Consider the following 15,634-nt stretch of genomic DNA (forward strand, 5'->3'; position numbering starts at 1 on the left):
TGTAAGGTAAATTGTTACATCTATAGGTCAGGATAACGAAGGTGAGGATTCATGTGCAGCTTTATTAGAAATATCAGAGCGGCAATGGTCAAAAACAGGAGCAAAAGTTTACATACAGGCAAATACAGAAGTGTAGATAAAGGTTGATATAAGAGGCAAATAACGAAAACCAGGACACAAGCAAAGGGTCAAGGAATACAGAAAGTCTTGATATAAACCAACAACACTCATCAGTGAGTGTGAAAATGAGAGCTGTCTTTATAGTCCGGGTAATCATTGATTATGAGTTTCAGCTGTGTGTCTGTGTGATTGTCCGGAATAATGTCAGCCGTAGCTGGTTTGGATTGGTGCACAGCATCATGGAAGTTGTAGTTCATAAAGTAGCAGATGTGGAGGCTAGATCACTGGTGGTCATGACATAAATTATATATATATATATATATATATATATATATATATATATATATATATATATATATATATATATATATATATATATATACACACACACACACACACACACACACACATTCTATGACATTCTAAGTCTATATCTTTCTTTTGTATTTGTATTTATAGCATAATCTGGTAGTGTTGGCTTTGTTGGCTTTTTTGAGTTATATTATTGTAATTTCCCAATTGCGACAAAGAAATACTGGGAAATCTCTGTGGATTGGTGCCATTTCATGCTGTTTAGCCTCATAATCCTAAAATGAGAGCAAAAATAACCTGTTTTGTCCTCACTTTAGAAATTACGCTAGAGAATCATTCAAATACTTGCTCTAAATTGATATTGGTGAAGTAGCAACGGTTCCTGCTGTTCTGACAGTCAGCTGCAGATGTGAATGAGTGGCAGAAGAAAGTAGTCCCTCATACAAAAGGATTTTTAAGACTCTCTGTATTTGATTTTCTTTTTATATACACGATTATGCCATCAAACTGTTGTATAAGCGCAATTACAAACTCGTAGCAGTGCTATATGTCTGTATACAGTTTCATCACTGGTGGGGCACTAAGGCACACCTTCCCCCAGTGCCGATATACAGCCAAATTTTCTTTTTGTCATTTATATTCAAAATCAAATTCATTCAAATATTCAAAATGTCATAAAAGTTACTTTATTAAACAGAGTTTTTTTTTCAGTGTAATAATTAAACTCTCTTTTGTGAAATGCTTTTAAATTGTTTTGATGGCATCAAGTCATTCACTCTATATATGCCTGAGAAAATTGCTCTTGTTATATAATTTACTGTTGCACTTGCTGATATTTCAGCAGATGTCTTCTGTAAATAACTCTGGTCAGAAAAAATAAACAAAACCAAAAAAAAGAAGCATTACACTTTTTGTTCGCTCAGAAATCAGTGTGTATTTCTGTTTTTAGTAAAAGTAATTAAAAATGACATTTTTATGGCTCACAAAAGTGTGAAAATACAGTTCTATTGATTAGCTGAACAAAAAGGTGGGAAAACTACATACCGTAGACTCCAGCCTTAAAGTTAATTTGGGGTTTGTAATTCTGTAAATCTGTAAAAATAAACAAAACCCATTGTAAATAATTAACTTTTTTAAAGTCATCTAGATATTTAAGCGAATAGCATTGTAAAGCTACTGAAATATCCAGCACACGTCGCAAAGCCTCGGATGCCATCCATTGTATTTGCATGGAAAAGAGCATGGAGAGAGCAGTGCCTTTGTGTTCGGCAAAAAGAAAGAAAGGTCATATGAGTTTGGAAAGACATGAGGGTGAGTAAATAATGACAGAATTTCTTTTCTAGGTGACCTAAACCGTTTCTTTAAGGTCACAGAACAACTACTGGCTTTAATAACAACGACTGTGCCAAGCAAATGCATTTACAGGAGGTTGTTGAATTGAGATTAAAATAATACCCTCCCGTGGGACTAAAACTATTACAAAGACGGGAAAAAAATGTAGTACCGCACATTAGTGAAAGAACAAAATAACAACGTGCCCTAATGTGATTGAAAATTGCTTTAGCCCTGCAGTGATGAGAAGTTGATTTATTCCTAACAGCAGTAAAGTCCAAAAGTCTTTAAACAGGAACAGTTTGTTCATCAGACCTCAAGTTATCCAATTTGCATGTAAAAAATGTTGAGAGTCGACATTTGCCGAAAGAACTGGCCATAAACGGCGAGCTCAAAAGCGTTTGAAGCAGGGGGAAAAATAAATAAATAAACAAAAAGAAGAAGAAGAAGGGAGGGAAAAAAAAGACATTTCTCACTCTGTGCTCTTTGGAAATGTCACATTTTTGGAGGCGGTGTGAAGGAGGCTGGCTCTCCATACTGAACGCCACTGCTGGCCATTAATATGCAGCAAATAATTAACCTCCGCTTCCATCACCTCTCCCATCCAGCACTTAAAAACACTCGAGTGGAGCACCAGCAAAACACCACCCAGACAATGCAGGCATGAGGGGATGAAATAGGGAAGGTAAGAGGCCTGCAAACACACTCACTCACACATACAAACAGAATCTGTAATGTCCTTGCACAACTCAGCTTAAGCCATTCTCAATAAACTGCTAAATGCACATCGTTGTTGTCAACGTTTGACTATTTAACACTAACAATTTACATTATTTCATTTATATATGTTCAGTTCTGTTCTATTCTAATGCATTACAGTAACTGGACTAGTCACAACACTTGCATATTATTGCTCTTCGATCTCTTGATTTGGATTATTTGAGTATTCTTAGCCATCTAAACTGTTTTGTTCAACACTCCTATTTAATTTCATCTCTTTTTTTTCTACTCTTTCTATGAAAAAAATGACTCTGGTTCTCAAATACGATCCCTTTTTAAATATATTTTCTCTATTTTATTGTTATTTTTATTAAAGTTCTCTATCACTATCACTTTTTATTCTATTTTCGTTTCTACCTTTTTTAAATAACACTTCATCATAACATGTTGCAATATAGGCTCATTCTGAAAACGTAGCCCTATATACATTTCTGGAAATCGCAAATTATGTAGCCAGAGGAACGCATGGCTGCTTTTTATCTTTAACGAACGATACAGGGCGGTATGATGACGTTCCTTTTCTCGCTTACCATCTGACCCCTTACCTCTGTATAGCTTTGTTGCTGTTATGCCTTTTTGTCCAGTGGCTCGTTGCGTACCTTAGAGAATTTGAGATGCAGTTGAACACGATGACTCTCTTCAAGTCAAGTAAAGAACGATTCCAGAAAGCAGGCAAAACAAAAACAAAAGCAAAAAATAAATAAATAAATAAATAAACAAGTAAATAACAAGGTGAGGATGTGATAAAAAAACACACAAAAAAACGTAAAATCAGGGGGCTTTATTTCTGGATTGCTATTCAAAACATTGTCGGTTGGGTTTAGGAAAGTGGATAGGCACTGGTCAATTAGTGCTTTTTAAAACACTACCGGTTGGGTTTAGGAAAGGGGGTGGGTGGGGATTGTTGGTCGGTTGTTCAGTCAGTCAGTAGACAGCAGCCTCTGGTGGATTTACACAAGAACAGCGAGAGAAATTAGATCTGAAAAAACTTACACAGAAAAAAAAAAACTGCTGGGATATATTTAGCACTCTCTAAAAATGTATATTGGGCTATGTTTTCAAAATGAGTCTGGGTTGATAACATGAATCATTTCTATTTTATGTTCTATCTTTTTAATTTTTTTTGTTAACCCTCCTGTTGTGTTTGGCTCAAATCTGACAGATTTACAATTTAAAACACTCTTAAATGTTGTGTTTTACATCTGATTGCCTCAAGGCACAAAAGTGACCGCAGATGAAAATTAATGGGTATCCAGACTATATTCATCCATCAGACAAAAACATCCCCATACAGTGTACATTACCCCAACTCACTCACTCACTATTTGTAATTTCACTGCAGTTATTTTATGTCTAATTCTAACATGTTAAACACTACTCTGAGACATTGTTCACAGGTAAAAAATGTTGAATAAAAATGTAGTTTTATTTTTATTTTTTTTGTGCTAATTTAAGAGCAGTTAAAATCAACTGGTCAATGTTGACCGGGAACACTAAAGTAAGAGGTGGAAGATGAAGACGACAGGAGGGATAAAACAAGATACTTAAAAACAATCTATTTTCTATTCTACCTTTTTATTATTCAGTTGAAAGAAATCATTTGCCCTCCTGTGGATTAGTAATTATTTTTAAAATACTTCCGAATTGATATTTAACAGAGCAAGGAAAATTTTCCACAGTGTTTCCTATATAATTTGGTCTTATTTATTTTAGTCTGGCTGTAATAAAATAAGTATATATGTTTGTACTGTATGTATGCATGCATTTATTTACTCAGGTCAATATTATTAGCTCCTTTTCTTTTTGTTCTTCGTCTACAGAACAAACCACTGTTGTCTAATAACTTTCCTAATTAACCTAACTTGCCTAGTTAACCTACAGTAATTAATCTAGTTAAGCCTTTAAATTGCACATTAAGATCTATACTACTATCTTGCAAAACAAGCAGTAAAATATTATGTGCTGTTATCATCGTAAACACAAAAGAAATTAATTCTTTGAATGTAGATAGGCTGCACGGTGGCTCAGTGGTTAGCATTGTGGCCACACAGTAAGAAGGTTGCTGGACCCGTTAACATTTCCTTGTGGAGTTTGCATGTTCTCTCCATGTTTGTCTCTCCAAGTTGGCAGTGGTGTATGAGTGTGTGTTTAAATATGAGAGTGTATGGGTATTTCCCAGTACTGGGTTGCAGCTGAAAGGGCATCCGTTGTGAAAAACATTTGCTGGCATAGTTGGTGGTTCATTCCGCTGTGAAAGGAAAATGAATGAATGAATAAATGAATAAATAAATGAATTAATGCTTGATTGAATTTAGATATGAAGAATGTTGTTTAAAAAAAAAACTCTCCATTACACATCGCTAGGAATATATTTGACAAAGAATTCAAATTTCACAGGAGGGCTAATAATTTGCCTCCATCTGTACACCTACACACACAGAGAGACACACACACATACAATAAATGATTTACATTTTTTGATTACTTCTATTGTTCTCATTTGTAAGTTGCTTAAAAGGTTACAAACAAGGATTAAAGGATTAATGTAAAGGTCATTAGCACAACAGAGAAAGCAGAAAAGAGTGTGTTGTGTGAATAGGCGTCTCTGAGTGTTAGTACTGAAGTGTAGCAGTGTCTAACCTGAGTGGTCAACAATAGAGCCTGATACTAAGCCTGGAGATGACCATTGGCTTTGTGTCCCAGTCATATACATCTCACATCAGAGAGTAGTTTAGTTTGGTTTGGTTTGGTTTAGTTAATGTCTAAAGCAGTCTAAAACATTGAGAGGGTGCTATACAAGAAGAGAAAACAATAATTAAATGTCCATATCCATATGTACACATGTATAAATATACTTAAACAGAGTGTTCCCTGCCTATATGTAATGCATGTTAAGGGCCCACTGAACCAATAGGTGTCTCTGCAACTCTCATGTGGTCACCCACTAAAGTTAAGCAGGGCTGTGCCCAGTCAGTACCTGGATGGAAGACCACATGGGAAAGCTAGGTTGCTGATGGAAGGGGTGTTTGTGAGATCAGCAGGGGATGCTCAACCTACGTTTTGTGTTTGTCCTAATGCCCCAGTATATTGATGGGGACTCTATACGGTGTCTTTCGGATTAGACTTTAAACCAAGGTCCTTATTCTCTGTGGTAGTTAAAATGCCATGGCACTTTTTGTAAAGAGTAGGAGTGTAGGGGTAGCTTGTAACAAGGGTTCCTTGTTAAAAAATGCCAGAATGTACTTTAAAAGAGAGTAGGGTTTAAGCCTGGAATTCTTTCAATTTGGAATTTGCCTCACTCGCATCTCCTGGGTATACTGGTGAACCCAGTAGTGTTGTCCAACCAGAGGGGAGAAGACAGCACACACGCTGACGTCGCGAACCAAAAAAATCTTTTTTTTCAGAAAATCTTCAGGCTTGCCAGAGTTTTCAGAAACTTTAGATTTCAGTCACCTGATACTGCATTTTGTGGGGACTAACTGCCAAACTGTGTAGACATAAGAAAGGGGATTTGGAAATACCCATGATTGTGTGAACAGGGACTAAGGTCCAGAAATAGAAAATAGCATGGGCAGACAAATTAAAATGGATATGAAAATCAACAGATCAAAACTTGTTAAAAGCAAAGGAGAACAAATGAGTTTTAAGAAGAGATTTAAAAACTGGCAGGGGGGCATTCTAAGCTGTACAGCCTTGAAAAAGGACTTATCAATAAATTAAGATTACAGGATCTTAAACTTTTGGAAGTGTAAAAAGGGATGCAAAACATCAGATAGCTGTTTCTGTGTCACACAACCAGCGATCGCTTCCCAGAGGATCGCTGGTTCTCACACGAACTCTCTAAACTACATTTCCGCATTTCCCAGGACTACATTTTCATACATGCACTGCTCCCAAACACGCACGCGTGCTCATTCATCTATCCTGATTGCAATCACCAGCTGGACCTTGTTCACAGACTGATATCACTCCATTCCTAAGCCACTCTCTCACGCTACCAGTTTGCAGAGTCTTGTTTTCCCTAGTGTTACATTACAACGCGTTTCTCCCTGTCTTGTTTACCCGTGTTTAGACACTAGCTTTGCATTCCTTGTTATCCTGTTTAGCCACCTGCCTTTAGACCTATTGCCTGTTATATTGACGACGATTCTGGACTGCCTTAACATACCCGTTTGCACCTGATTTGACCATTGCTTGCCTGACATTGAATAAACTGCATATTGGATCTTACCTCCTGTTGTCTCCTGTCACTCCACCCCAGTCGGGGTAACATTCTGAAGCCAAATGGTGTAAACATTTGAATTTAAAATAAAATATTTAAAGCCACATTCAAATTTTTGTGGACATTTTTGAGAAATTTGGCTGCAGCACTCTGGATTGCTTAAAGACAAACCAGCTGAGATCTGGAGATGCCATCAAATCATTGCAGTAATCCTTGCAGACGCAAAGTTATGCAAGCATGAATATATGTTTTTCATGGGACAACATGCCATATTTTGATAAGTAAATTAAGTTGAAAGAAACAAGGCAATGGCAGAGGATACATGTTTGTCTAATTCAACTCATCTTTATTTCTATAGCACTTTTACAATGACGATTGTAACAAAGCACCTTAACAGAGAAGTTCTAGTAAATTGAAACTGTGTCAGTCCAGTTTTCAGAGTTCAGTTTAATTCAGTTCAGTGTGGTTTAAATGTCACTGTCCAAACATTCATTCAATCATTTTCTTTTCAGCTTAGTTCCTTTATTAATCTGGGTTCACCACAACAGAAATGAACCGCCAACTTATGCAGCATATGTTTTACACAGCAGATGCCCTTCCAACTGCAACCCATCACTGTAAAACATCCATACCATACACACTCATTCGCACAGATACACTACAGACAATTTAGCTTACCCAACACACCCAAACCACATGTCTTTGGACTTGTGGGGGAAAACCGGAGCACCCCGAGGAAACCCACGTAAACACAGGGAGAACATGCAAACTCTACTCAGAAATGCCAACTGACCCAGCCGGGGCTTGAACCAGAGACTTTCTTGCTGTGAGGTGATTGTGCTACCCACTGCGCCGCCGAGCTGCCAACGTATAAACACTGAAAAGCAAATCCGTCAATGCACAGCTCCACAAGTCTCAAACCAAGCAAGCAGTGGCAACAGTGGCAATCAACAAAACTTCACCAATTGACGAAAGTGAGGGACAAAAACCTTGAGAGAAACCAGGCTCTGTTGGGCATGACCAATTCACCTCTAATGCAAGCAATCAATCTTAATATACTGCATAATGAATCTCAACATTGTTTTATTTAAACCTTTGACTGGTGGGTACGCTTCCACAGTAATTCATATGTGTGAGTGTATCCACAAAACATATTAGACCCATTTGACGCAACTGTGACATACTGGTGGCACAACTTAAGATCCATGCACACCAGGACATTTTTTTCTTGCATTTTCAATCGACGTTTAACACTTCGTTCCTAAATAAAGGGCACCAATGTAATCGTGCACACCAACGCGCCAAACGCCAGGCGTATAAGTGTCATTTATAAAGAAATGTCTCAAGCTCATTTTTGCGTTTTGCATCAAAACCTTTTTCACCAATCAGATTGGCACTTTTGTTCATGTTCAGCTGCTGCAGTTATAGTAAACAGCACTTGGAGGCGCTCAAGCGCAAAACTGTCAATGCGAGCAAACATTGGAGAAGATGCCCGGAGGCGATATGAACGTGGAGCTGCTTATTGCTCTGGTGAACACTAATCATTCTTCGCTAGAGCTGCTACTTGAACCATCCATGCTTGTTCGAACCGCCAATAACTTAAACAACAAGCATGTCAACTGTCTGTCTTCTTCTTCTGTGTTACAAGCAGGTGTCAGAAGCTTAAAGTTGTGTAGCGCCATCTAACGTCAAGGATTGATTTTGTATACTCTTCTTCTCGACGCCAGTGAAAATCTCTTGGGTTTGAATCTGGAAAAACAACTTGAAAAACGCTGACGATAAATGCAAATGAAAAGCGTCCAGGTGTTCACGAGCCTTTAGTCATATAAGATGAACTAAATTGGCCAATGTGTGAATTGGAGAGTGTATGGGTGTTTCCTAGCACTGGGGGTTCACAAGTGCAGGATTGTGACTGGGGGCATATCGGCAGCATAAAAACATCTGCAAGAGTAGTTGGCGGATCATTCCGCTGTGGTGACCCCTGATAAATCAGGGACTGGGAAGCTGAAGTAAGTGATATTATTCAAATACTATTGGCAACTTTTTAAAAGGGGGAGGATTTACTCAATATGTCCTGCCCTGTATTCCTGCTTAAATTGAATTAGTCACGCATTAAAGTTCACTTGGAAGTTCACTAACAGTCAAATGAAACGCAGCTCTGCTTTCTCACCAGTCGCCTGTTCCCTCAGTAACACAGGCTGCATGTTGACAGCAGGCGGTTGCCAGGCGACAAGTTTCTCATCCAGCCTATTATTAAAACATCCATGTGCGTGAAGGAAATCAACTTCACAATCGCAACAAGTGCGGATATGAGTTCCAGCACTCAGCCCATCACATGCATTAACCATGACCATCTTTCCTTCATATTTATTCATTCATGCATGCCATTTTGTTCAATTTGCGATTTCAGTCCTGATGTCTCTAAATGTACAACGAGGCTCTGGATTTGTTTACAGATTGGTAAGTATGGTTTGATACTGGAAGCCAGAATATTAAAGGATTAGTTCACCCAAAATTGAACATTTATTTGCTATTTTTACTCTCCCTCAAGTGCTTCCAAATCTTTATGAGTTTCTTTATTCTGTTGAACACAAAAGAAGATACTTTGAAGAAAGTTGAAAACCAGTAAACATTGACATCCATAGCAGGGAAAAAAAATACTATAGAAGTCAGTGGTCACGGGTTTCCAATATTTGTCTAAATAACATTTTTAATTTATAAATATATATGAGCAATGTCACACTCGTAGCAGTGCGATATGGCTGTATATCGGCACTGGTGGGAGGCGTGCATTGCCACGAGGCTGCAGGCCGAGTGCCTTAAGCAGGTCGCACACCAGAAGCGCCGCTCGGCGCCGCGACACGGCGCGTACATGACAGATTGAAGTATCGCACACCAAACGCGCACATTCGAATGATATTTAACATGAAACTAATCAGATGGCGCTCTGTGGCGCGGCTGAAAAATGAACTGCGTCCTGAGCCGTCGCCAGGCGCCGCCGACATGATATTGCATTTATACAACAGTTTGACAGCATAATTGTGTATATAAAAACAAAATCAAACATGGAGAGTCTCAAAAACCCTTTTGTATGAGGAACTACTTTCTTCCGCGTTGGATTCAAATCATAAGCTGACAGTTAAACAGCTGAGCAAGCATCTTTTTAACTTTAGATCTGTAGTGTCTGCTTTTTGCTGGCTGTATGTGGGCGGAGTAATACACAAAGGGTAAAGAGGCTGTGCGGGTGCTGATATTACTTAAATATATCACGGCTATCAGCCAATCAGATTCGAGAACCAGACAGAACTGTTGTGTGTGTGTATCAGTGGTGGGAGTAACGAATTACAACTACTCACGTTACTGTAATTAAGTACATTTTTGGTGTAATTGTACTTTCATGAGTAGAATTTTAAGCCTGTAATTTTACTTGTACTTGAGTACAAATTAAGCTGAGCAATCTACTTCGTTACTTTTAAAATCACAATTCGTTACAGAGTACTGTAAATAAATGAATATTTCAGCCACGCACTGACCAGCATTTCGGTAGCCAATAAAAAAAGCTGATCTTAACGGACCAATGAAAAGCCTGGTACATTATTTGAACCGAAAAACAAGTTCAGGCTACTGCAGATTTACGTGACCGTCATCATACAGTCACAAAGTTATCAATTGACATATGGAGATTAAAGACAGAAGAAATGAGGAAGAAATAGCAGAGGATGAATGCATGGCCACACCCGGAGGAGCTGTTCACCTAAGTTACAGGTATATAGGGAAGAAAGGGGATAGATGCGCTGATGTGAATAGCTATGTTACCATCTAAAATGCTAATTAAATATATGCTCAAAACTGGAATATCGCATAAAAGACAGCAAATAAAGCAGCTTTTCTGTCCATCAAGTCAAAGAGAACAAAATTGCCATCTTCTGATTAACTGGCGACAAATATCAAAAGCAAAAACAGAATTTGCATCAGTAGGAGCAGCTCCGTTAATAAATTATCTTCATTTAATAAGTGACTTGCGCATCAGAAGGCAATCCTGCACGCAGTGAACGCGCGCTGGCGTTTGAAGGCGCGAGACACGGAGTGCAGAAACTCTTGACAATTCTGGAGGTCATTATTAATATAATATAATACTGAAACGGTTAAGGCGGTTTAGAATGACCAAAACAACACTTAAGATGTTTTACAATGTGCTTAGCCTGCTGGTTTGTCCATTCACACACATTTTCAAAATATATGCGCATTATAGCGTTTCCATCAACCGTTTTTATGTGCATATCCAAAAAGCGCAAAAAACAAGTGGATGAAACCTGCCCTCTGCTGTGCCATCCGGGTTACACAGGGTTTCCGTGGGGTCTTAAAATGTCTAAAATATAAACATCTAAATTTTAGGCCTTAAAAAGTCTTATATTCGCTGTTCTAGGTCTGAAATATGTTTGCACAGGTCTTATTTTTCCAATGTACATGTATCGCTACTCCTAATGCTCATTTAAATTATTTTGTTGTTGTTGTTGCTTGGTTTCGTGGTGGTGTAGTTCTTTATTTCACTAGTCCTATTGTGATTTGCAGTATTAATATATATAGTTTCAAACTACTAATATGTCAATATTTGTCAATTGTCTGTAAAAATGTTTTAGTTGATCTGCATAGGTAAATGTTTTACGTCAACAGAACAACAACAAAGTTTGACAGTATTCCCTTAGTAGTCAATAGTATGTCGTGTATTAGGATGGTTCTTAACAATTTGCAGTGTTTCGTGATTAATGTGTTCCATGTAAATCAAAACCATAAATAAACCAATAACACATTAATCAAAAAACACTGCAAATTGTCAAGAACCATCCTAATACACGACACACAATTGACTACTAAGGAAACACTGTCAAACTCAAATCTACAATGAATTCAGCAGTGTCTCTGTGATGCCACTCACGTTCCTCAAGTTTGTATAGACGGCACCGCTGCTTGTACACAAACTATACATCCTTCAATTCAACCTGTTTCAAACAAGTATAAGAAGAAACATCAAAGTGTTCCTCTTTCTTCCTTTAATCTGCTTTAGATGGATCAGATGAGATGGTCAAGCCACACTAAACAGCCCATCCTCAAAGCACTGTCTGAAACAAGCAAAAGAAAGACAAACAAACACATAAAACAGCTCAGATTTGCTTTGAGTGGACTTTGATTACAGGTCACTTCAAGAGTCTTTGAAGTCTCACGGGGCTTTACCTGTTTCATCAATGCGGTGCCTAATAATAATTCAGACATCAAGCTTTATCTGCTTCTACATTTGTCTTCATTCACAAAACATTCACAAAGTATGACCGCCGAACATGAAACTGATATTTAGTTATCTTTTCAGTATATTCCAAAAATGATAAGACACACTTGTCGAATACAGATTATTGTTTGGGGTCAGTGTAAAAATTTTTTAAACATTTTCTTTATTTTAAAAAAGTTTACTCAGACCACAAACAACAATCACATTATAGTTTCATTCTTATTACATGGGGTGACACAGTGGCTCGGTGATTAGCACTGTCACTTCACAGCAAGAAGGTCACTGGATTGAGTGCCGACTGGGCCAGTTGGCATTTCTGTGTGGAGTTTGTATGTTCTCCCCACTGTGTAAAACATATACTGGAATAGTTGGTGGTTCATTCCACTGTGGCAACCTCTGATATATAAGGGACTAAGCCAAAGGAAAATGGATGGATATGAGTACAAGGCTGTCATCATAGACTATGCATTTGCAATTACAGTATAATAACTGAATGATTATTATTGTTAAATATTAATTAAATAACTGTTTAAAGTAACTGTTTTAAAGGGCTGCACGGTGGCTCAGTGGTTAGCACTGTCGCCTCACAGGAAGAATATTGCTTCTTCGAGTCCCTGAATGATTATTATATAGAATAATAGAATAATGATTATATACTAAATGCCAACTAACTGGGCCAGTTGGCATTTCTGTGTGGAGTTTGCATGTTCTCCCCATGTTGTCGTGGACTCCCTCCGGGTGCTCTGGTTTCACCCTCAGTCCAAAGACATGCTCTATAGGTGAATTGAATAAACTAAATTGGCCGTAGTGTGTGTGTGTGTGTGTGTGTGTGTGTGTGTGTGTGTGTGTGTGTGTGTGTGTGTGTGTGTGTGTGAATGTTAGAGTGTATGGGTGTTTCCCAGTAATGGGTTGCATTTGCAAATTTGACAATGCATTTGCAATTACAGTTTAATAACTGAATGATTATTATTGTTAAATATGAATGAAATAACAATTTAAAGTGACTGTTTTATTGTAATGTATTCCATTAATGGCAAAAAAGAAACTTACAATTTCTTTCAGGAGATTTCAGGATGCCTTCTTGATTACAAAGTCGAAAAGAACATCATTAATTGAAATATTTTGTATAATTATAAATGTCTTTATTGTTATTTTTAATCTACTGAATGTCTTCTTGCTAAATAAAACTATTAATATTCCAAACAGTACTTGATCATGTGTTGTTTTGTGTGTTTGTGTGTGTGTGTTTGTGTGTGTGTGTGTGTGTGTGTGTGTGTATGTGTGTGTGTGTGTGTGTGTGTGTGTGTGTGTGTGTGTGTGTGTGTGTGTGTGTGTGTGTGTGTGTGTGTGTGTGTGTGTGAAGCAGCAGCAGGTGTGTAACCCTGGTGTCCTGGCCAAATTCTATTCATCAGCCCATAACTGTCGAGTTCTTATGTGTTTCACACACCAGTATCTGCTTCTAACTCGAAAGAGCTTCAGCCAATAACAGGGGACACAGGGAACAACTTCAAGGCTTTTTCAGCTTTTGTATTTTAACTTTCAGTTTGCCCAATAATACAATACTGTATCGCTTGAACAGTAGTTGCGATACCAGTAGCAGCGATAGCAATAGGTTGATAACCTTAGAAAAGGAACAAAATATATAAAATATACATTATTCGCAATACTGACTTAAACAAACACAATGTAATATAAATAAAGACAGTTCCTTCACAAATTTTGTCTCAGCATTATTAATTTGCATATTAAAATAATACTTCTTAATATTAATGCAAGCATTTCACTTTACATAAACTATTTACATAAATGAACAGCATGATTAACTTAATATTGTGCACAAAGTATTATAATGCACAAAATAATGAACTACAGTGCAACAAAATAGTAGCTGTCTTTTATATTGCACATATATTATGAATAAGGCAATGCATGTGGCAGTCCTTGTAATTAGAAAAAGTCAATTCTCATACCATCAGTGTCCCTGAGATGACCAAGTGCTGATGTGCCTTCCCTTCCTTACACACTGCAGCTTAAAACTTTCTGCATGCAATCGTGAAAGTTTATTAATGCAGCAATCGCGTTCTTCAGCTTTCACAGCGCGTCTGCATGCATGCACTTGCCATGTGAGTTTTTTTTTTTCTTTCCGCATTCACTCGGCACTTCCCGTATCTCCTCGGCACTTCCCGTATCTCCTCGGCAAGTTCCGTATCTCCTCGGCAAGCTCCGTCAGCCAATTGCTTCCGCCAAACACTTTCAGTTTCGTTAGTTCCGCCTAATTCCTCCATGCATTGATTCGTATGAAGTCCAAATTCGCGATTTGACTTTACACCTCCCACTTGAACTACTGGTTCTTTGAACCCAAGTTGTTCACAGAATTTAGTGCGTGTTTAGTGCTGTTCCTCTATAGGTATTAAGACAACTAAACGTCTTACGTCTCTGTGGAGGATAGTTGCAGGGATTCTGTCAGTCAACTTTTTGGTTGTGACTTTGGCTTTAGCAGGCTTTACGTTTGAGACTGGGTAGCTTGTGAAGACTTTAACATTCACATCTCTGACAATACCTTTGTCATCAGCATTGACTTGGATGACTCTGGCCAACTTGTACTGACTCCTCAGTGCATTTTGGTCTGCTAACCAGACGACATCTCCAACAGCAACATTCCTTTCCTTGGTGTGCCATTTGTTTCTTACAAACAAGTTTGGCCCTGCTAACTGACTCCATTTCCTCCAGAATTTGTTAACTTCTCCTTGGATGACTTTTAATCTTTTATAAGGATAGCCAACAAAATCAAAGTCACCTGGGTCTCCCTTTGGTCCAGATCTTCCCAACAGAAGAGAGTTGGGAGTGACATATTCTACACAATCCTCTCTGCTCTGCGTCCTTGCATCAATAGGCCTCTCATTAGCCAGGTTAGCTGCCATATAAAGGAATGTTTGAAATTCGCTCCAAGTGAAAACACCATCACCTCCCAAGTTGTGAAGGGCTCGCTTTACTATGCGAACAGCTTTTTCCTCCTGCTCAGATGTTTCTAACTTGTCCAGGAACTTGTAGAGTTCTGTGAGAGCAGGTTTAACTCCGATAAAATTTGAGCCGGGGTCGGACCATAATTTTCTTGGATGACCCCTCAAAGCCGTGAATCTTTGGTAGGCTAGCATAAACCCTTCAGCAGATTGGTCACTCACAATGTCAGTGTGTATCGCTCTAGATGCCATACAGCAGTAAACGATTCCCCAAACTTTGAGATGTACCCGCTTCCTCACTTCATCCTTTACTATGTATGGTCCAAACAGGTCTAAAGTTGTGTATTTAAAGGGTGCTGCTGGTTCTGTCCTTTCAGGAGGAAGGTCTGCCATGATTTGCTCACATCTCTTTGCTCTTGCCTTCCTGCAGATCACACAGCTGTCTACAACTTTCTTGGCTAGTCTCCGACCTTTAATCACCCACGCCTTTTTCCTCATTCTTAGAAGTGTCCCTGCTACCTCCTCATGATTTGCACTGTGGGCTTCTCGGGCTAATAACATGGACACCCATGCACTACAAGGTAATATTGGGACTGCAATCTTTTCTTCATTAAAGATCTGTAT

General features: G+C 38.3%; 1 protein-coding gene and 1 long non-coding RNA gene across 4 annotated transcripts in view; one reads left to right on the forward strand and one right to left on the reverse strand.

Annotated features, from left to right (window-relative positions):
- LOC141377471 (uncharacterized) overlaps nt 1-15,634 on the reverse strand; it is a 370,516-nt gene that overhangs the window by 79,858 nt on the left and 275,024 nt on the right. The window lies entirely within an intron of this gene.
- Nucleotides 1-15,634, forward strand: part of LOC147834036 (uncharacterized) — a 64,557-nt gene that overhangs the window by 3,993 nt on the left and 44,930 nt on the right. The window contains exons 2-3 of one of the 2 annotated variants that reach the window (XR_015508043.1): nt 2,373-3,394; nt 3,483-5,103. This is a non-coding gene — a long non-coding RNA (uncharacterized LOC147834036). Of the gene's footprint in view, nt 1-2,372; nt 3,395-3,482; nt 5,104-15,634 lie in introns of those variants that run through there. The other variant, XR_015508044.1, reaches the window with a different exon arrangement.

This window comes from Danio rerio, chromosome 14 (genome assembly GCF_052040795.2).
Source record: "Danio rerio strain M-AB ecotype USA chromosome 14, GRCz13ab, whole genome shotgun sequence".
In the NCBI taxonomy this organism is placed as follows: domain Eukaryota; kingdom Metazoa; phylum Chordata; class Actinopteri; order Cypriniformes; family Danionidae; genus Danio; species Danio rerio.